Raw genomic sequence first — 21,664 nt, forward strand, 5'->3', positions numbered from 1 at the left:
ACTGTTCCAAAAAAATAGAAATGGAAGGAAAACTTCCAAACTCGTTTTATGAGGCCACCATTACCTTGATCCTCAAATCAGACAAAGACCCCATCAAAAAGGAGAATTACAGACCAATATCCTTGATGAACATGGATGCAAAAATTCTCACCAAAATACTAGCCAATAGGATCCAACAGTACATTAAAAGGATTATTCACCATGACCAAATGGGATTTATCCTTGGGCTGCAAGGTTGGTTCAACAGCTTCAAATCAATCAACGTGATACAATATATTAACAAAAGAAAGAACAAGAATCATATGATCCTCTCAATAGATGCAGAAAAAGCATTTGACAAAGTACAGCATCCTTCCTTGATCAAAACTCTTCAGAGTATAGGGATACAGAGTACATACCTCAATATCATAAAAGCCATCTATGAAAAACCTACAGCGTATACCATTCTCAATGGGGAAAAACTGAGAGCTTTCCCCCTAAGGTCAAGAATGCAGCAGGGATGTCCACTATCATCACTGTTATTCAACATAGTATTAGAAGTCCTAGCCACAGCAATCAGACAACAAAAAGAAATCAAAGGCATCCAAATCGGCAAAGAGGAAGTCAAACTCTCACTCTTTGCAGATGATATGATACTTTATGTGGAAAACCCAAAAGACTCCACCCCAAAACTACTAGAACTCATACAGGAATTCAGTCAAGTGGCAGGATATAAAATCAATGCACAGAAATCAGTGGCATTTGTATACACCAACAACAAGACAGAAGAGAGAGAAATTAAGGAGTCGATCCCATTTACAATTGCATCCAAAACCATAAGATACCTAGGAATAAATCTAACCAAAAAGGCAAAGGATCTGTACTCAGAAAACTATAAAATACTATGAAAGAAATTGAGGAAGACACAAAGAAATGGAAAAACGTTCCATGCTCAGGAATTGGAAGAACAAATATTGTGAAGATGTCAATGCTACCTAGAGCAATCTACACATTCAATGCAATCCCCATCAAAATACCATCCACTTTTTTCAAGGAAATGGAACAAATAATCCTAAAATTTGTATGGAACCAGAAAAGACCCCAAATAGCCAGAGGAATGTTGAAAAAGAAAAGCAAAGCTGGTGGCATCACAATTCTGGACTTCCAGCTCTATTACAAAGCTGTCATCCTCAAGACAGTATGGTACTGGAACAAAAACAGACACACAGTTCAATGGAACAGAATAGAGAGCCCAGAAATGGACCCTCAACTCTACGGTCAACTAATCTTCGACAAAGCAGGAAAGAATGTCCACTGGAAAAAAGACAGTCTCTTCAACAAATGGTGTTGGGAAAATTGGACAGCCACATGCAGAAGAATGAAACTCGACCATTTCCTTACACCACACAGAAAAATAGACTCAAAATGGTTGAAAGACCTCAATGTGAGATAGGAGTTCATCAAAATCCTTAAGGAGAACACAGGCAGCAACCTCTTCGACCTCAGCCACAGCAACTTCTTCCTGGAAACATTGCCAAAGGCAAGGAAGCAAGGGCAAAAATGAACTATTGGGACCTCATCAAGATAAAAAGCTCTTGCACAGCAAAAGAAACAGTCAACAAAACCAAAAGACAACCGACAGAATAGGAGAAAATATTTGCAAATGACATATCAGATAAAGGGCTAGTATCCAAAATCTATAAAGAACTTACCAAACTCAACACCCAAAGAACAACTAATCCAATCAAGAAATGGGCAGAAGACATGAACAGACATTTTTCTAAAGAAGACATCCAAATGGCCAACAGACACATGAAAAAGTGCTCAACATCGCTTGGCATCAGGGAAATCCAAATCAAAACCTCAATGAGATACCACCTCACACCCGTCAGAATGGCTAAAATTAACAAGTCAGGAAACAACAGATGTTGGCAGGGATGCGGAGAAAGGGGAACCCTCCTACACTGTTGGTGAGAATGCAAGCTGGTGCAGGCACTCTGGAAAACAGTATGGAGATTCCTCAAACAGTTGAAAATAGAGACACCATACGATCTAGCAATTGTACTACTGGGTATTTACCCCAAAGATACAAATGTAGGGATCCGAAGGGGTACGTGCACCCTGATATTTATCGCAACAATGTCCACAATAGCCAAACTCTGGAAAGCCATGATGTCCATCGACAGATGAATGGATAAAGGAGATGTGGTAAATATATACAATGGAATATTATGCAGCCATCAAAAGGAATGAAATCTTGCCATTTGCAACAACATGGATGGAACTGGAGGGTGTTATGCTGAGCGAAATAAATCAGCTGAAGGCAGACACTCAACAACTGAGCCACCCAGGCGCCCCCCGAGCTAAATAAATCAATCAGAGAAAGACATGTATCATATGACCTCACTGACTGAGGCATTCTTAATCTCAGGAAACAAAGCAAGGGTTGCTGGAGTCGGGGTGGGGAGGGATGGGGGGACTGGGTGATAGACATTGGGGAGGGTATGTGCTATGGTGAGCACCATGAATTGTGCAAAACTGTTGAATTACAGGGGCACCTGGGTGGCTCAGTTGGTTAAGCGACTGCCTTCGGCTCAGGTCATGATCCTGGAGTCCCAGGATCGAGCCCTGCATCGGGCTCCCTGCTGGGCAGGGAGTCTGCTTCTCCCTCTGACCCTCCCCCCTCTCATGTGCTCTCTCTCTCTCATTCTCTCTCTTTCAAATAAATAAATAAATAATCTTTAAAAAAAAATCTGTTGCATCACAGATCTGTACCTCTGAAACAAATAATGCAATACATGTTAAGAAAAAAAAAGAAGATAACAGGAGGGGAAGAATGAAGGGGGGAAATCGGAGGGGGAGACGAACCATGAAAGAGAATGGACTCTGAAAAACAAACCGAGGGTTCTAGCGGGGAGAGGGGTGGGAGGATGGGTTAGCCTGATGATGGGTATTGGGGAGGGCACGTTCTGCATGGAGCACTGGGTGTTATGCACAAACAATGAATCATGGAAAACTACATCAAAAACTAATGATGTAATGTATCACCATACATTAACATAACAATAAAAAATTTTAAAAAAGACATCCATTTGTTGGTTACTCTTACAAGTTCAAGTTTACATGGGCTCATATGTTTAAGTATATTTTTTCTTTGAAAAGTTTTAAATATTTTCTAGTCCTTTCTAACCATGGTCTCCAAATTCTTGATCACATATTTTTACCAGTAAAATTTTAATTGTGGTATGCACTTCCAATAAATATCTAATTATTTGTAAATTATATAGAAGTATTCCTAAATGAATATATTATTTAAATTAAAAATGCCTATAGAAAATATAAATTTTAAAAATAATGAGAAAATGTTGTAAAAAGCATCTCCCTAATTGTGATGGCTTCATATTAGAATCAATATCCCAAAACATGGTACTCACTCTGGGTGAGTTCATCAAAAATAAAGGTGGAAGTAAAAATATAATATGCAACATGCTGACAATTTCAATTTAGGAAGCTAATCTCCTGTTAGATATGATCAGTTTAACACTGCTTTATCTCACGCTTTGTGCTTAGCTCATATCAGAAGAAATATTAGTTGCCATTTTCCTCTCCTCTTGCATTATTGGTATTTTCTCCCATCTGACATTTCTCTGCATATTTCTTTTCAGGCCAATGTGGGTTTGGTGAGGGTTAATTTAATAAAAAATAGACAACATAAGCAGCTGTACCGTGCTGAAAGTATGCTGCTCTGTAGAACTACTTTTCCTTCGGAGCCTCCACACTAGGGTCTTTCTGACAAACAAATGCAGGGAGGTACCTTATTGATCTGTGTAGTAAAATTAATATATGTAATTGTATATGTAAAATTAATATAGGTAATAAATGTAATTTGTAAAAAGTATATACAAAAGTAAATTATCTTATTTTCTTTGCACCTATCAGGGTATATGCATCTAGACATGAAAACACGCTATAAGTAAAGTGTTCAAGAGCATGGATCTGGGGACTTAACTTAGGTCCTATTTGTAAGCATAAAACCATACTCCCCTATTTATGATTCCTAAAGCATGACAATGGTTAATAGAATTAGATTTTTTTTGTTATTTCAATGATTTTAAATATAATTAAGTATTTCTAACTTAAGGGAAAAATAAAATACCTTTTAGGCTAGTTTAAGGATAATTGCCTTTTTAAAAACTGGGTTTGGTATGACTAATGTTATATAGTTAAGCCTATATATTTGGACAGACACTAAGATCATAGGGTAACTGTAAGGTAACACTTCACCCAAATCAAAAAATGAACACTGGGTTTCCCAATATATAATATTTAAAACAAAGAGTTTCCTAGTATCTAAAACAAAACAAAAACAGCTTTTACCTAATAGTAGATACTTATGTCTACCTATCCTTGAATCAAATCTTGAAGCAGCTTCCATACTTTCCCTGGTTACCTTTAGGTAATAAAATATCCTTAGCTTACTTCAGTTAATAAATAAACATTCATTTACATTTTACATATTAAACTAAGTCGAGTCTTGTGGCATCTAAAAATCCATGAATATATCCAGTTTGGAAATTTCTTCCCCATCTTAGGTGTACCTTAGCAAGGAAAGAGCAGGCCCTCTCTGACCACTTGCAGGGCCTGGGCAAAGGGGCAGCTGTCTCACACGTTTAAATATTTAAAAATTACAAATGAGGTTAATAAATTGTGAAATATATTTTTCTCTCTATATATACAGATATATATTCTTCTACATTTCTAACAATGTCAAGGACTAGGTTTGCATTTCGAACTCCCAGATACCTCAGAGTTCCATAAAACAAAGTGAGGACCCAGGGAAAAATGGCTTGCAACTCATCCTTGTCAATGGATAACCCAGCCCCAACATCTAAGCTCTGCCTCCCTCACGCAGTAAACAGCTACCCACTGAGCTGAGGGGTATGCACACTAGTGACAAGGTTCATCCATGCCAGGGCAGATATGAAGAAGAGGTCCATAGAGGCCTTTGAAGCAAGCTTGGTATCATTTGGACATAGTATCCTGGAGTCCTGAGTACCCTAAACATGGTCTAGAAGGGGATATCTATCTCCAGGCTGGTAGGCATGCTCCTTTGTGCCCACTGACTCTTTGCTCCATGGTGAGTGTTGATGTAAAATGAAGGCCAAAGCAAGGTCTCTAAAATGAGGGGTTCAAGGCAGGGGGAACCCTCCTGGCAGTGCCCAAGGAAGGAACTGAGAGCCAGTATAGTTTTTGTGTTTTGCTTGTTTGTTTTTTCTCATTCCAAGACATCCTCTACTCTCTAGTTGTATTTTGACCTCTCCAGTGTCAGAGTAGATGAAAGTCTTCCTTGATGGTCAGGTTGAAAGGTGACATTGGTGACTGCTGGATGTGCTGAATGTGCAATTGTGTGTTCATTCTCTCCTAGGGCAATTTTGTAGGTTTTCTGAAGACACCTCATTTCTGGGAATTCCTTACCTCTAGGCGCCTTCTCTGGTGTGTCACTATGCTCTGCTTCCTTGTTCCCTGTGGACCACCTCTCTGGTGAGTCAGGGAGCTTCCCTGGACTTTCCCCTTGGGCTCCATCTCTCCTAAGATAACACAGCTGCTTTGTTTTGAGAAGTTCACATCAGGCCCACAGGAAATCCACACAATATTTCTCTGCCATATTCTAAAAGTGTAGTCTGTAGCTTCAGTCGCAGCCTCTTATCTTTGGACATCCCCAGGCAGGTGTTAAATCATCAGTGTGTATGTAATTGTATACAAGAAGTCACCAGAAATAATAAAGGAAAACTTAGTGTTTTAGTTCTTTCTGATCTCCCATGGTTTCTTTTTTCTTTATCAGTAATAATGTACTTAATAACAATCATGTTTTTAAAAAGGGACTATTTAAGGAAACAAGATATCTGCTTTTAAATCCACCAAGGCTTTTGAGTTTTGTCCTTGAGAAAGCTTTAAAATAAAAGTTGGGCAAGAAATTTGAACCTCAAAGAGTGATTCTACTTTCAAATGACAAAACAAAATCATGTTCCAAATCTCTGGAAAACAGAAAGTGACCAGGAGGTTCATTTTAAATATATTCTCTGAACCATTTGAGAATGGCAGGTCATAAACTACAGCAGAAAGATAGCTGGCAATAAACATTTTTCTTCAATTCAGTTGCACTGAAAGGGAAAGAAAAAGACTATGTTCTCAGATAAAAATGTCATTTACACCCATACAAGACTATATTCAGAGAAATTGAAATAAGTTATATTTCCTATGAGTTTGAAATATCAATTAAAAAATAGAATCAATTACTCGCAAGTTAAACTATCCCAAAGAAATAAGGCAATTTCACATTTGTTTAATTTTTGATATATAAGGCTATCAGTGAAAAAATATACCAAATACCTTAGATGAATTCATAACCTAAAAAAATCAGTTGATAGTCCAGGAACTTATCTAAGCAGACTTAAAAGATTAACCAGAGATAACAACCAGCCATCCTGAGTCAACCCAAATATATAATTATGGTGCTGTTGGCAGTAATGTATTAACATGGACACTGTCATCTTTTATAGAGAGAAAAATGCACATGGTGAGTTTTAGCAAAAAACAAAAAATAGCAACATCAACAAAAACAAAATAACAACTAAAATTAAAATCCATGTGTATAGACTTGCAGATATACAATGAGTTTTATCCTAAATGAGGATAAAGAAAATGATTCTGAAAAATGCTAGCTATATTGTCACCAAAATAGTATCTTATCAACTTCTCAGTGGACTCCATTGGTTATGCTATTCAAGTATGGTGAGTCATTTATATATAGCTCCATAGAAGATTGGAGTAATTTCCCAGCCCCTAAAAAGGTTAACTTGTACCCTTGGAGCTGGCCATAAGGGATTTATCTTTACTGTCTTACATGTTGTACTGTGTTTGCTGTTCTCATTATATACGCAGAGTCAATCAAGAAGAATTTGGAATAATTATTTATTTTTAACATATACCCCGATTTTCCCTAGAAGCAGTTGAAACACCTTGCAACAAAATCCCTACATATTAAGAAAGGTAATAAAAATAGATGTCTGAAACCAGATAGTGGAGAGGGAATGGCAGGAACCTAGGATAGAACACTTAACTGATTTGTCTGTGCCGGACAAGCAAAATAGCTTCTATAGTTCTCAGTACCTGATAACACTGAGCATCTTTGTACCTCAGAAAAAAGAAACATGTACTTCCCTGAATTTATGTAAAATGTATAAATAATACACCGATAATAGATATCCTGTCATTCACTCAACAAATATTTTTGTAAACGTACTATGTGACAGGCACCTTGCAAGATATAAGGGATAAATTGGTATGTAAAATAAGCACGTAACTCTGCCAAATAAGGGCAAGTAACCCCAACATATCTAGTGCAAAAGACAAGACAACTGCAATTATTTCCATTGTAGATCCCCATGGTTTTCTCTAGGTTTCTATTTTGGTAGTCAAACAATAAGCAAGTGTTTGCTGAGCTCCTACTAGTCATTCATTTATCAATTATATTTTGAGTACATGTTATATGTAAGGCACAATTCTGGGTCATAATCAGGAATCAAGGATAACTCAGGTGGAAACTGTCTTTAAGCTACCTGGGGTGATAAGAAATACACAAATAAATACCAAGTAAGGTAGACAGAATGGAGAAATACGTGTCAATCAAGGTACAAAGTAGTGGGCGGTGTTCTTGCTGGAAGGAGTGTAAATCGTAGAAGTGTTCCTAGAGGATCTGCGCCTGGTATTATAGATGAGCCATAAGGGAAAGGGCTCCCCAGCAGGGAAAGCATATCAGCAAAGGCAGCACAATGGGCATTAAGGAAGATGAAGGAGGAAGAGCAAGTGGCTAAGCTGGGCAAAGCATTTGGTATATAAAAGAAAACATGGGAATAAAGTAGGGAAGTTAGGTCAGGGCTAGGGTTTTTTTGTTTTGTTTTGTTTTGTTTTTAGGTTCAGCTTATGGAGCTGGTGTCCCTGTGCCTCTTACTATGCAAAGGCTAGCAAAGGAGACAAGCAGCTAGACCTTTGCCCTCAAGGACTTTATAATCTAATATGTACATGGCAAGGTAAATGCAAGATCCTTGCAGTTAACTATTCTCATGTACATTTCATCTACCAGATGATGTAGAGTTTTATAAAGAAAGCGACTACACAATTGGCACCTGTCCAGGGAGGGCATATTTAGAGTCATCTGACCTGTGGCATAACCACCTTCTACTGTGCTTACCTTGTATGTGTGACTACAGTTTCTCAGGACCCATTTCCCCCAGAAGGGTAACTCTTGTGCTGTAGTCCTCTCTAAGTACAGCTGGCTCCTGTCCTACAATAATATTCTTGAAGGATTCACTGCCTAGGCTGTGAGAATATAGCTCACAAAGGACCTCAGCTCAACCTGAAGAGATGTAGCATGAAAGCATACACAACTGGTGAACGGCAGCAGATAATGGGCTGAACGGGTAAGAACATATATGGAAGAAAAGCAACTCCAAGAAAAACAGTGTGCTAACAGTAAACTACAAATAATGGCACAGAATCTAGAAACAAAAGTGGCAAATGGCTCTCTAGATATTCTTGATGGAAAGCATTTCTCATCACTCCTTTGTATTTCAGACAAAGGAAGTCACCACAGCAGGGCAACACTAACATAATCATTATTTCTGGGGAGAATTTTAAGTGCTGAGTCAATGCTTATAGACAAGTATGTGTGGGTGGACTTTACTCCTTGTGTATATATGCATTAAAATGAATCTATGAGAAGATGCAAAGGATCCTTGAATGAATTTTCAACCTCACCCGACTTGCCACCTCCATGTTTACCATTCATTTGACAGTAACTCCTGCACCTTCCCATGTCTAGACCTCACTTTGTTTTCATCCCTTCTTTCTTCTTCACCTAAAGATGAGACTCTCCCTCTGAGCTTTCAGTGCTATTCCCACTCTCCCACTCCCATCTTTTCCAGGTAATTGAGTTAAACAACATTAAACAAGTTTTTAAAATCATCTAACAATTATGTATCTATCATTCTTTATATACTGTCGGGCTTGCCAGAACTTTCAATAAGTTAATGAACACTGGCAACCTCCAAAAGGAGGAAAAAAATGTAAGTGTTCCCAAACTTGTTTGGCCACAGGACTTTTGTTAGATGAAGCAGTGTTTTTCTCCATATTAATTTCATAAGCTATTGAAGGCATACACTGTTTTATAAAGCTTCTTGGTATTTTGTCTTCCACAGAGCGCAACATTATGGAAGACAGGTATTAGTAGATGATACATTAATGGCAGATTGGTTGACACATTAAAGTTTCAGTTACTTATTTAACAAATACATATTTTTTAAAGATTTTATTTATTTATTTGTCAGAGAGACAGAGAGAGAGAGAGAGAGAGAGCACAAACATGGGGAGCTGCAGGCAGAGGGAAAGAGAGAAGCAGACTCCCCGCTGAGCAGGGAGGCCGATGTGGGACTCGATCCCAGGACCCTGGGATCGTGACCTGAGCTGAAGGCAGATGCTTAACTGACTGAGCCACCCAGGTGTCCCTAACAAATATCTTTCGAGCCCTACTATGAGCTTTCTAGGCATTGAAAAAGAGGAAAAAGTAAATCAAGTCCTTGCTCTTAGGAAGCTTACTTTTTAGAGAAGGGAAAAACAATACAAAATAAATACATAATACGTCCGGTGGTGAGGAGTGCTGAAAAATAAAGGAGAATAAGAGGAATGGAGATTAGAGAGATGGTAGAGGAAGGTTTTACAAAACAACATTTTATTCAAGCTGGCTGGAGGAGAGCATTCTGAGAATTACCACTTGTACAGAGATCTTATAAGAAAAGAAAGGGAGCAAGCTTCATGGCTATCTAGGAAAGAGAGGCTTGGTAAGTGAACACAAAAGCAAAGGCCCCACATTGGACGCAGGTTTGGCAGATTTTCAGACAGCAAGGAAAATGGTGTGACCAAAGTGGGATCAGCATGATAGAACATGGCTGGAGAGAAGGTCAGAGATGGCCAGGAGCAAAACACATCAATCTCTTGGTTGCTATACAACTTTGGATTCTACTCCAAGTGAACTAGGAAACCATGCAGCGAGGGGCAGGGGGGTGGAGGTGTACACAGAAATGCCCTAATATGAGTTGTGTTTTAAGAGGCACCTTGGCTGTTGTTTTAAAAATAGACTAGAGACAAATGTAGAGATAGCACACTCATTTGAGTATGTCATAATAGATAATGGTGCCTTAGAGACACAGTGGAAGTGTAAGAAGTCATCAGAATCTGGACATTACGTTCTTTAAGTAATCACAGAGCATACAGGAGACAAGGGGTATAGACAACTCTTCTAAAAGAGTTTCATGGGGAAGGAGACAATTGAAACAATAGTATTAACATGTTTTCATTCTCTCCTCTCTCCCCCCACTCTCTCCTTCCTTCTCTCCTCCTTTTCACCCCCACTATGAAGAAGACATACACTCTTGATTACAAGACTTTGTTTTTAAAACTGAGACATCTAGTGTTCCCATCCTCTCAGGGACAAAATTAGCTCAGATAAAATCAGTATTTATTTTAGCTTTCAGTCCCATTTTTTTTTTACCATAATTAAAGAAAAAGCATTTTGAAAGCCAATCATGTTTATGAATATATAGAACTTCTAATTGTATGTAACACTGCATATATTAAGTTGCCTGGATATCATCAATCTGGACCTAAAAGTAGGCAAAGGGACCAGTTATTTCCATTTCACACGTGAGGAAACCAAGGCTTAGCATAATCATTAGGTCAAGTTGATATGACTTGTTAATGGCATATAAGGAATCAAAGTTTGGGCCTCTTCTACAGTGAAGTTCTCAACCTGCTTCATATCTTCCTTATTTAAATGAACTATACTCATTTTATTTAGAAAGAGTAAGAAGCAATTCCTTTATTGATCACTAAAAGAACTTTTTATCATATGGCTGAGGGGAAGAATTCACATTTAGAAATGTTGTAGTTTAAGAAGTGTCTTATAAAATGATTAAAACTTACCAAAAATCCAAGGGTAATTTATTTCAAAGCATATATTGCCTTAATTTTTCTAAACTTACAGGCTATGGCATGATTGCAAAATCATTCAGGAATTGTGAGAGCAAAATCAATCCAGATACATTTTAAAGGCTGATGTTAGTAAATATCCATTCAAAGTAATTGTGATTTCCGGGTTTCCCAATGATGTCCTCTTTTTCAAAATCATTATTGTACTTTAGTATGTAATTACATTAGTGAAGATTTACATATCACTTCTATTATGCTTTCTTTAAAATATACTGAATATACTATATTCTACTGTTATGACTTAACTAATGTGAAAGATAAAGCAATATACAATACATTTAAGGACAACCAATTTTATGGGTCCTTTAAAAATCTTATGCATCTTAAGTAACATCTATATATTAAAGGCATTGATTATATATGTATATGTGTTTGTATTACACATCTTTTTAATCTTTAAAAGTTGAGTCGATGCTAATGATGCTGTTAAAAGCTAGAAACGAATGTCAATAACAAGGCATACTAGAAATCATAACAATGTATTATTATTTTTTTTAAAGATTTATTTATCTGAGGGGAGGAGGGGCAGAGGGAGATGGAGAGAGAGAATCTCCAGCAGACTCCCCACTGAATGTGGAGCCCCACGTGGGGCTCGATCTCAAGACCCAGGAGATCATGACCTGAGCAAAAACCAAAAGTCAGATGCTCAGCTGATTGAGCCACCCAGGTACCCCAAAATTATAACAATGTATTATACTGCCCTAGTCTATGGCAAAAGTAAAAAAAAAAAAAGTTATATTACTGAAATTCATTAGCAAAACACAAATAGTTATGATCCCAGTGGAATCCACTCCAAACTATTTTCCAAATCCGAACACTGTTCAGTTCTTCCCAAGTCCTCATTACCACCTCAGTCCTCGTCATTATCACCTCCCCGCTGGTCTCAGGTGTTGCACTCTTGCCCCCAACACAGCCTGTTCTTCAGCAGCAGCCAGAGGCACTCTCCAAACAGAAGTCAGTTCGTGGACTCCTTCTCACTCTTCACCCTCCAAAGGTGCCCTTCCACAATTACAACAAAATAAAAAGTCCTCCCTATGGCTTATAAGGCCCTACATGATCTGACCCTTGACTACCACTCAGGCCTCTTTCCAACCCCTCTCCTCATTATTCACCATACTCCAAGCACACAGCCCTCTTACAACTCTAGCATTTGCTATTTCCCCTGTTGGCTTGCCTGGCCCCCCTAACTTCATTTACCGTCTCTGCTCAAATGTCAGTTGCTGGGAGAAAACTTCCTTGGCCATGCCTAAAATAGCACCCAAACACCTCTGCTCTTTGTCTTTATCCTTATATATTAATACTTGATATTGTATAATATTACATTGTCTTTTTAAAAATTTTTCATTATGTTATGTTAATCACCATACATTACATCATTAGTTTTTGATGTAGTGTTCCATGATTCATTGTTTGTGCATAACACCCAGTGCTCCATGCAGTATGTGCCCTTCTTGATACCCATCACCAGGCCAAACCATCCCCCACCCCCCTCCCCTCTAGAACCCTCAGTTTGTTTCTCAGAGTCCATAGTCTCTCATGGTTCGTCTCCCCCTCTCATTTCCCCCCCTTCATTCTTCCCTTCCTGCTATCTTCTTCTTCTTCTTTTTTTTTTAACATATAATGTATTAATCTCAGGAAACAAACTGAGGGTTGCTGGAGTGGTGGGGGGGTGGGAGGGATGGGATGGCTGGGTGATAGGCACTGGGGAGTGTATGTGCTATGGTGAGCGCTGTGAATTGTGTAAGACTGTTGAATCACAGACCCGTACCTCTGATACATTATCTTTTTTAATTGAGATTTTTGTTGAGATAATTGCAGATTCACATGCATTTGTAAAAAAAAAATAATACGAAGAAATCCCATGTACACTTTACCTAGTTCCTCTCAATGGTTAACATTTTGCAAAATCGTAATATAAAAGCATAACTAAAATACTGACATTACTACATCAATCTTATTCAGATTTCTCCAGTTTTACTTCTGTGCATTTGTATAAAGGTAAGTAATTCTATACAATTTTATCACATATGTAGGTTTTCTCATCTATCATCCCAGTCAATACACTAAATAGTTCCAACACCACGAAAATACCTCATGTCCTCTTATAACTACATTCCGCTACTTCTTTTCCCCTCTAACACTTGAAAATTACTGATCTATTTCTAAAACCTTGTCATTTCAAAAAGTTAACATAATTAGAATCATCTTGTACGTATTGTCTTGGGACTGGCATTTTTCTTTCACTCAGCTTAACTTCCTGGAGATTTATCTAAGTTATTGGATGCATCAACAATTTCTTCCTTTTCATTGATGAGTGGTAAGTATGCCATGGTATGTATATACAACTGTTTGCTCAACCATTCACCTGGGCATCTGGGCTGATTCTAATTTTGGCTATTATCAATAAAGCTGCTAAGAACATCCACATATAGATTTTTGTGTGAACTTAAGTTTTAGTTTTTCTGGGATAAATGCCCAAGAGGACGATTGCTGGGCCATATGGTAAATTCATGCATCATAGTTTTTATTACCCATTTCCCTATCAGGATGGAAGTCCTATGATACCAGGGACTTGGTTATTTTGGATCAGTGCTGTATCCCAATGTCCAGAACAGTACTTGGCACAGAACAAGGAGTTAACATATATCTGTTGGCTGAGTAGACTTCAGAGCCTTGTGGAGCCAATGTGCACAGATGCTATTGCTTTTATAACTGATTAAAATGAAATGAGTCTGCAAAAAGCTCCCTGGGAAAAATGGTTGAGATGAGAGTTAGAGAGGTGCGGCCTCTGAGGTGTCAGTTTGAGCCCTGAATGGAAGAGCAGTTAGGCTGAGCAGCTGTGTGTATAAAGGAATGTGTGAGGCTTTGGAAAAAGTCACATGATGTTCCAGCCCCAGGGAACACAGTAGAACCCGATGTTGTTAAAATGGCTGATACAGCCTCAGATCATGTGCAGTTTCAGTTGCCTGGATGGCCACCAGCAGAAGACAGAGCAGCCTACTTACTTAGCAGTATTTTCAAGATGGGACCAGCAGCAGAGCCAGAGAGCTTATATTCTTTCCTAAGCACATGTTGGCAACCTGGCAAAATAGTAAGTAAGCTCCAAAAAAATGTGTCAAATGTGTAAATAAATAAATTGCTTCTTCACAGGGATTTGGTTAAGTTTTCAGGGGAGAATGAGGCTTTACATAGGCCCCTGGGACGGATGATGGTAGTTCATAGAAGAGAAATGTGGAAATCAATGTTGAGAGCACAAGCTGGGAAGCTTGGGAAATTTGGATTACATGCAAACAAATTATTTTTTTTTAAACTGTTATTTGTGGTACTACCTCTATTCCTGGAGATCTTTTATACAATAATGAGTCAATCAGTTCTAGAAGGTCAGGTCTATTAGTATAAGTACACCACTTTCATGAGTATAACCCTCTGGCAAAATTTGTTTAACGTGTTTTTGTTCAGAATTTGTTTTCCTGACAATCAAATTTCTTTTAATAAGTAACAGGAAAAAAAGAATGTTTAACTGTTATTAAAAGTAACAATTTTCAAATATTTAGAGTTTGTGAATATGTGAGTATCTTATTGCAAAAATCACAAACTGCGTCCATATTTGAATAGTGTAAATATCCATTATATATATATATATATATATATCTCCCAAGACAGTGCTCTTTGTAAGGCTCCTGCCAAGGATGAAAACACAAAAATTAAAATGCCTTGGAACTCTGATAGATTAAGGGATAACATATTTAAAGAACAGTGAGCTAGTATCTTTTTCTGGCCTCATTCTTGTAATCAGTTCTTGCTGTAAATGGTTGAAAATGACAAAATTCAATAAGGTTGCATGATTATACATTTAATGTGGGATTATGTTTGTGGATCCCAAGCTCGGTTTCTCTTTAAGTATTTCTCTGCTTAGTTTTTTTAAGGCATAGTAATTCCTCACGGTATGGTTCTAGAACACTGATTCCCAGCCTCGGTTGCACATTAGAATCATCTGGGGAGATTTAAAACTCCTAATGCCTAGACGATACCCCAGACCAATTAAATCACAGTCTCTGGGGTGAGAGCCAAGCATCAGTATTTTTCATAGGTCCCCAAGTGATTCTAATGTGCAGCCATGGTTGAGAATCAGTGTTTAGAATCATCTGCATCAGTTTCACTAGGGTACTTATTAAGAGTCAGACCTGGGTCCACAATTGTATGTACTAAATTGGAATATCTATTATGAGCAAAAGAAATCTAAATATTTATCTGTACTCCTAGATGCACACTAAGTTTGAGAACCTGTGGCTAAAGAGTTAAGGTGGCTAACACTTAACACTTAGTTACATAGTTTGCAGGTGTCAGTAATAACTCCAAGTAAAGTTTCCACACAGTTTTTAAGTAAATACTTTATTAAGACAAACTGATCCTCTAGTGGAAAGCTAAAATAAAAAGGCCATCAAGCCAAAAGTAGAAAGAGTTATTTTAAAAAATAATAATTACTTATAAGAATTAAGGATGTTAAGAGAGGAATTCTTATAGGAAAGCATAGAGCTGCAAATTGAGCTTCCCCTTGGCCCACCACTCATTTTTTTTTTCTTAAAAAAATTACAATTAAAATGTTTTTAGAGGAAGAGAAAAATCAAAGACCATTAGGAATCCCCATTATATTTAAAAATATTAGCCCGGTAGGGATAGTTAATACCTTAAAATATGTAAAGTATGTTCTCAAACCTCTGATTCTAACAAATATCCTGTTTAGGGAAGGATAATGGATTATTAATTCCAGTTTTTATAGATGTGTTATTTCCAGCATATAACATAGTGTGAAGTTCTCAGTGTTTGTTACGTTGAATTGAATTATTGGATAAGGAAGTTGAAGCACAGAACCATTAAGTACTAACTGACCCTTCATCAATTGATCTAGAGACAGCTGCATCAAAAACCCCAGCATAATCCAGAATTCTTCCCTAACAGCAAGCTTCCTCCAGTAAAATTTGGAGAGTAAAGGTCATTTTTTAAGCCAGTTGTCCTTAGCCTGGTACACCTACGGACCATATGAACACTTTCAACTATATCCAGGGTACTGACCAAAGATTTTGATTCAATAGAGCGAGGTGAAACCAAAGTCTATGTTTACTAAGCACCACTTACCAGAGAAAACATGTAATTGACAAATATGTTATTAAGCCAATTAACGATGATCCTCGAAATGGCAAGTATCATTGGCTACCTCTGAGAAAAGTGAAATATTTAAGTTACAAAAGCAAAATGACTCATAGATCCATGCTGCATCAGCCTGGAATCATATCTTTCTCGCCCAGAATACAACTTCCTTTTTAATCTTGATCATGTGGAATTCAAGTGCCTTCATTTTTTTAGTCAGTGAATCAATCTTTTTTTTTTTTTAAAGATTTTATTTATTTATTCATGAGAGACAGAGAGAGAGAGGGAGAGAGAGGCAGAGGGGAGAAGCAGGCTCCCAAGGAGCAGGGAGCCCGATGCGGGACTCGATCCCAGGACCCTGGGATCATGACCTCAGCTCAGGCAAGGCTGGCCTGAGCCACCCAGGCGCCCCAGTCAGTGAATCAATCTTATGCCACACATCTTACAAAGCATTTTGATTTCCTTGCTGAATTCAGTGCCAAGGTCTGTGATACAAATGAATGCCTGCTTTCAAGATGGGTATCATTTATTGTCAGTATTACTGATAAGTGTTTTTTAATGTTAGGTTAGAATTAATACTACTCATAAAGTCATAATAAATATCTGATGAGACAAAAAAATAAAAATAAATATTGTTGAACATATGAATCTATTAATCAATAGGATAAAATTAAGAACACATTGGTTTATAATAGTTAGCATAATAACATACGAAGAGGAAAGTTTTAGATTCTATATTTTTCTGGCCAACTTCTTCAGTGGGTTAAGGGACTAGAAAGCTTATTGTCTTCAGCGAATCTGATAATGTGCGCTACTTCTTTAAATTCTTTTTTTAATATTTTATTTATTTGTTAGAGAGAGAGTGTGTGTGAGAGAGAGCAGGAGCAGGGGCAGAGGGAGAGGGAGAAAGCAGACTCCCTGCTGAGCAGAGACCCAATGTGGGTCTTGATCCCAGGACCCTGGGATCAGGACATGAGCCGAAGGCAGACAGACACTTAACAGACTGAGCCACCCAGGCGCCCCTGGGCTACTACTTTAAACCAATCCTTTTTGTTTCAGGGCTTGATGGGTACCTAGATGAGCTCTCCTTCCTTGAGGAAGAGGAACCAAGAAAATTTGTGCTTAGCAGGAATTGAAGGCTGGGAGCTACGCATACATAGGGAAGAATGCTCAGAATGCTTTGAGAGGTAACATGGACAAAGAGTTCTGGGAATAAAGAAATTGTCCTTCTCTAAGGCATTAAATTTGTTTCTAGGCAACAAATAAAATATGATTACTTCTAGCCAGCCCAAAATGCAGCTCCCAGAAGAAAACTGCGTACATAAAAATGCCTTTCAAAAGTCTAAACTTTAGACAATTTTGGTGCTCAATTCATCCTATAATTTACATCTTATAATTTACACACACACACACCCATGCATATATATATACATACATATACATATATGTACCTGTGTGTGTTTCACATTATTCTAATGGTATTTTAAGAACATGTATAATTTGGTAATTCCATATAAAAATAATATGAATCCTTATTAGTTTTATAAAATTACAACATCTGCTACTTTCATGATCAAAAATGCACATGTAATGGCTAAAATCCAAAACCCTTACAGTAACAAATGCTGGTAAGGATATGGAACAACTGGAACTCTCATCCATTGCTGGTAAGTATGCAAAATGGTACAACCACTGTGGAAGGCAGTTTGAAGTTTCTTACTCTCAGGTGTCCTCTTACCAAATGATCCAGCAATTGCACTTTTAGGTATTTACTCAAGTGAGTTGAAAACTACATCACACAACACAAAAGAAAAACCTGTACATAAATGTTTATAGCAGTGTTATTCATAACTGCCAAAAAATTGGAAACAACCAAGGTATTCTTGAATGAATAAGCAAACTGTGATACATCCATAAATTGGAATATTATTCAGTGTTTTTTTTAAAGCTATCAAGACATAAAATGACATGGAGGAACCTTAAATATATATTGCTAAGGGAAAGAAGTTAGTCTGAAAGGGCTACATACTATATTATTCTAGCCACATACACTGCAGGATTCCAACTACATGACATTCTGGGAAAGGCAAAACTGTAGAGATAATAAAAAAAAAATCAGTGGTTGCCAGGGATTTGGCAAGGGAAGGAGGGATGACTAGGCAGAGCACAGAAGATTTTCAGGTCAGTGAAACTATTTATGAGGCTATGGTAGATACACGATATTATGTATTTTTCAAAATCCATAGGGTTGTATAATACAAAAAGTGAACCCTAATATAAACTATGGACTTTAGATAAAAATAATGCATCAATATCATTTTATCATTTATAACAAATATATCATATTAATGTGAATGTTAATAATGGGGGAAACTATGCAGGCAGGTGGAGGGATAAATGGGAACTCCCTGCTTAATTTCTCTGTAAACCTAAAACTATCCTAAAAACTAAAATCTATTAATTAAAAAAAATCATGTGTAGATAATATTAATGCTGGCGCTGGAAACATTTTTTTTCTAATTTGTAACATATTGACAAAATAGTTATTAAAATAAATCTATTAATTATGTATTTATCATTCCCGTATCATAAAACTTATAATTCTTTAACTATTTAGCTATATTCCAAAAGATATTTAATTCACATTCTGCCATACAGAACTAAATTAATACCTCCCCCATATATGGATGCCTGAAGAATTTTTTTCAATCCTTTTTCCAAATGAAATGTTCATATTATATTGGTACATTTCTCAATTTCATTGATTTTCAATATAGTTTTGATTTGCAAAAACCATAATAAATAATTTGCCTATAATGTATTGTTATGTAACTGAAAGCTGATTACTTTCAGCTACTGAAAGCCTTGTGCAGTATTTCTCAAACTTCAGTATGTGTGTGGGAGGCTACTGGGGATCATTTTGGAAAAAATAAACAAAAACTGATTCTGATTTAGCTGGTGTGAGGTGGTCCTGATAATCTACATTTCTAACAAGCTTCCAGGCAAGGCTCATGTATGACCTCACACTTTTGGCAGCAAGGTTCTAGAGCATATTCAGGCCATGAAACTATTTCCATTGTGAAAAATTAACCAAAATACCTAGCAGTTCTTACAAAGGATTAAAGAGCTGTTTAAAAAGAAAGAAAGAGAGAGGCTTTTTTGTTTTTCCTACCTAAAAAAGCTCTCAGGGCTCCAAGAACTTCTAAATCTGCTTTCCCAATATATAAGCCTTTTCAATTTCATCATAAAGAGAATGGCTTGATAACCTTTGTACAGTGAGCAAGCTAACCATTTAGCCATAATACTCTCCTGGCTTGTATGAACCAAAGACCATCTATCTCTAGTTGAATTTCTCGATTTGTATGTCTTCAGTCGCAGAAAGGTCAAACAACTGGCTCAAGGTCACTTAACCAATCACTGTAAAGGTCAGGTCTGAATCTAGGTCTCTGATTCCAAATCCAGTCGTTTTCCTTCCTTTCTCTGTTGTTTCTGATAATGATGCACTTCAGAGAACAGGGTCTAGTTTGTTGAGACCACAAATCCCAGTTCTGAATTGAATCTCTCAGCCTCAGGCTTCCCAGGGCAATTCCTAACATGGGTTTAAAGTCTTGTGGGGAACCAGGTGCAGTAAGGGAGAGAATTTTTTTGTGTTTCAAAATAAGCTTTGAAATTCAACAAAATTATGTGGATTAATGAGCTTATTTGAATATGGTATAAGGTATGAGAGAAAAGACTTGGATGTTCCACTATGGGAGTGGGGCCAAGAATGGTTTGTTCTATTTTTCCAAACCTGATGGTTCTCTTGAGAGAATTCATAGCTAACCACATGTGGGAGTCAGAGGCAGGTGGACACCTCTCCCCAGGACCCTGTCCAGAGCAACCTCCCTTATACGGGGATAATCAAATGATGACTAGATGTCTTCAATGGGACTTCTAAACTATTAAAGATAATGGAAACTAAATGTTTCTTCACAATATGAAGAAAACAAGGCCCAGAGATGTGAAAATAATGTTGTAACATTGTACAGATATTATTAGTTGGAACTCGGATTTGGAGTTTCTCGACCTCTGGTTTAAGGACTAGCCCCAACTCCACACTGACATTGGCAGTAGATTAGGGTTAGAGAATTAATCAATATAAAATATTTAAGTGACATTAGGGTCTACACATGCCTTTTAAATACTGTCCTTCTAAGGATTTCTAACAGTTTGAATCTTTGTATACTCTTACTCTCTCCTCTTAGAGCCCTGCAGCTTAGGAAAGAAAAATTTAGGAAGATCTGACCTTGGGAGAAATTCCTGCCTCAGAACTTTGGACAGCATCCCATTATGAAAATTCTATTCTCACCTCAAGGGGGGTATTCCTCTGTAAGTGTATGTGTGTATTGGATGCAAGTGGCTCTGAATTAAGGTACTCAACTGGGTGGCCAGACTCTCTTCCTCTGGGCACCGATCTGACACCATATCACGAGGATTTGTAAATACATAAGGATAGAAATATTCTCTTCATGGGTTTAAGTGAATATCAAGGCAGCCAAGATTTTGGGCTCCCATGTCTATTTGCTTGGGGATGTTCTGAGGTGTTTGTGTGTGAAAGCTGAGCAATGATGCCACAATGAGGGAGAATCAGCCTTGGCAACTTAGGCCCCAGTCTGAGAAAAATCAGTAGCCACTCAGATCCTTGTGGGCGATCTGAGCTCTTAGAGATAATTACAAGCAGTTTACGTGCCTATTTTAAGGAGCATAAATGCCATTATAACAGGCTTCTACAGAAATTTTACAAATTCCCAGTTACAGAAGGCTCCAGAAAAATACAAAAGTACATTATGCCCCCATCATCTCAGAGCCAGGAGGTACTCTGTTTTTTGCTGGCGGTTGGAAATCTGGCTCTGGCTGACACATCCAACTTTGGTCTTAACCATCAGTCCATTATTTAGAACTCATATATTCATTCCCCACTCTTCCTACCATGTGCCATTCCTCTGTTCCCCTCCTTTTTTTCTTTTAAGATTTTACTTATTTATTTGACAGAGAGAGAGAGAGCGAGAGAGGGAACACAAGCAGGGGGAGTGGGAGAGGGAGAAGCAGGCTTCCCCCGGAGCAGGGAGCCCGATGCAGGGCTTGATCCCAGGACTCTGGGATCATGACCTGAGCTGAAGGCAGATACTTAATGACGGAGCCACCCAGGCGCCCCTGTTCCCCTCCTTCTGATCAAAATCATCTCCCTCCTTCAAGACTCAGCTACCATGTGACAGCCTCCATAAGAGCCTGCCCTGATAGCGTACTGTCCATGGTGGCCTCCCTGCTCTACCCTCTTCAGCAGTTAAGGACCTCCAACACTCACTTGGCATTTATGTTGAGCCATACTTCTAAGAAGGCAGCATCACAAGCAGACCTATTTTGTTTAACTTCCCAGGATAAATAAGAACTGGGA

General features: G+C 37.9%; 1 protein-coding gene across 2 annotated transcripts in view; it reads right to left on the bottom strand.

The window, feature by feature from the left end:
* EDIL3 (EGF like repeats and discoidin domains 3) overlaps window positions 1-21,664 on the bottom strand; it is a 415,090-nt gene that overhangs the window by 195,026 nt on the left and 198,400 nt on the right. The window lies entirely within an intron of this gene.

Source organism: Callorhinus ursinus, unplaced genomic scaffold, assembly GCF_003265705.2.
Source record: "Callorhinus ursinus isolate GAN/ISIS: 27379988/994484 unplaced genomic scaffold, GSC_fseal_2.0 scaffold3, whole genome shotgun sequence".
In the NCBI taxonomy this organism is placed as follows: domain Eukaryota; kingdom Metazoa; phylum Chordata; class Mammalia; order Carnivora; family Otariidae; genus Callorhinus; species Callorhinus ursinus.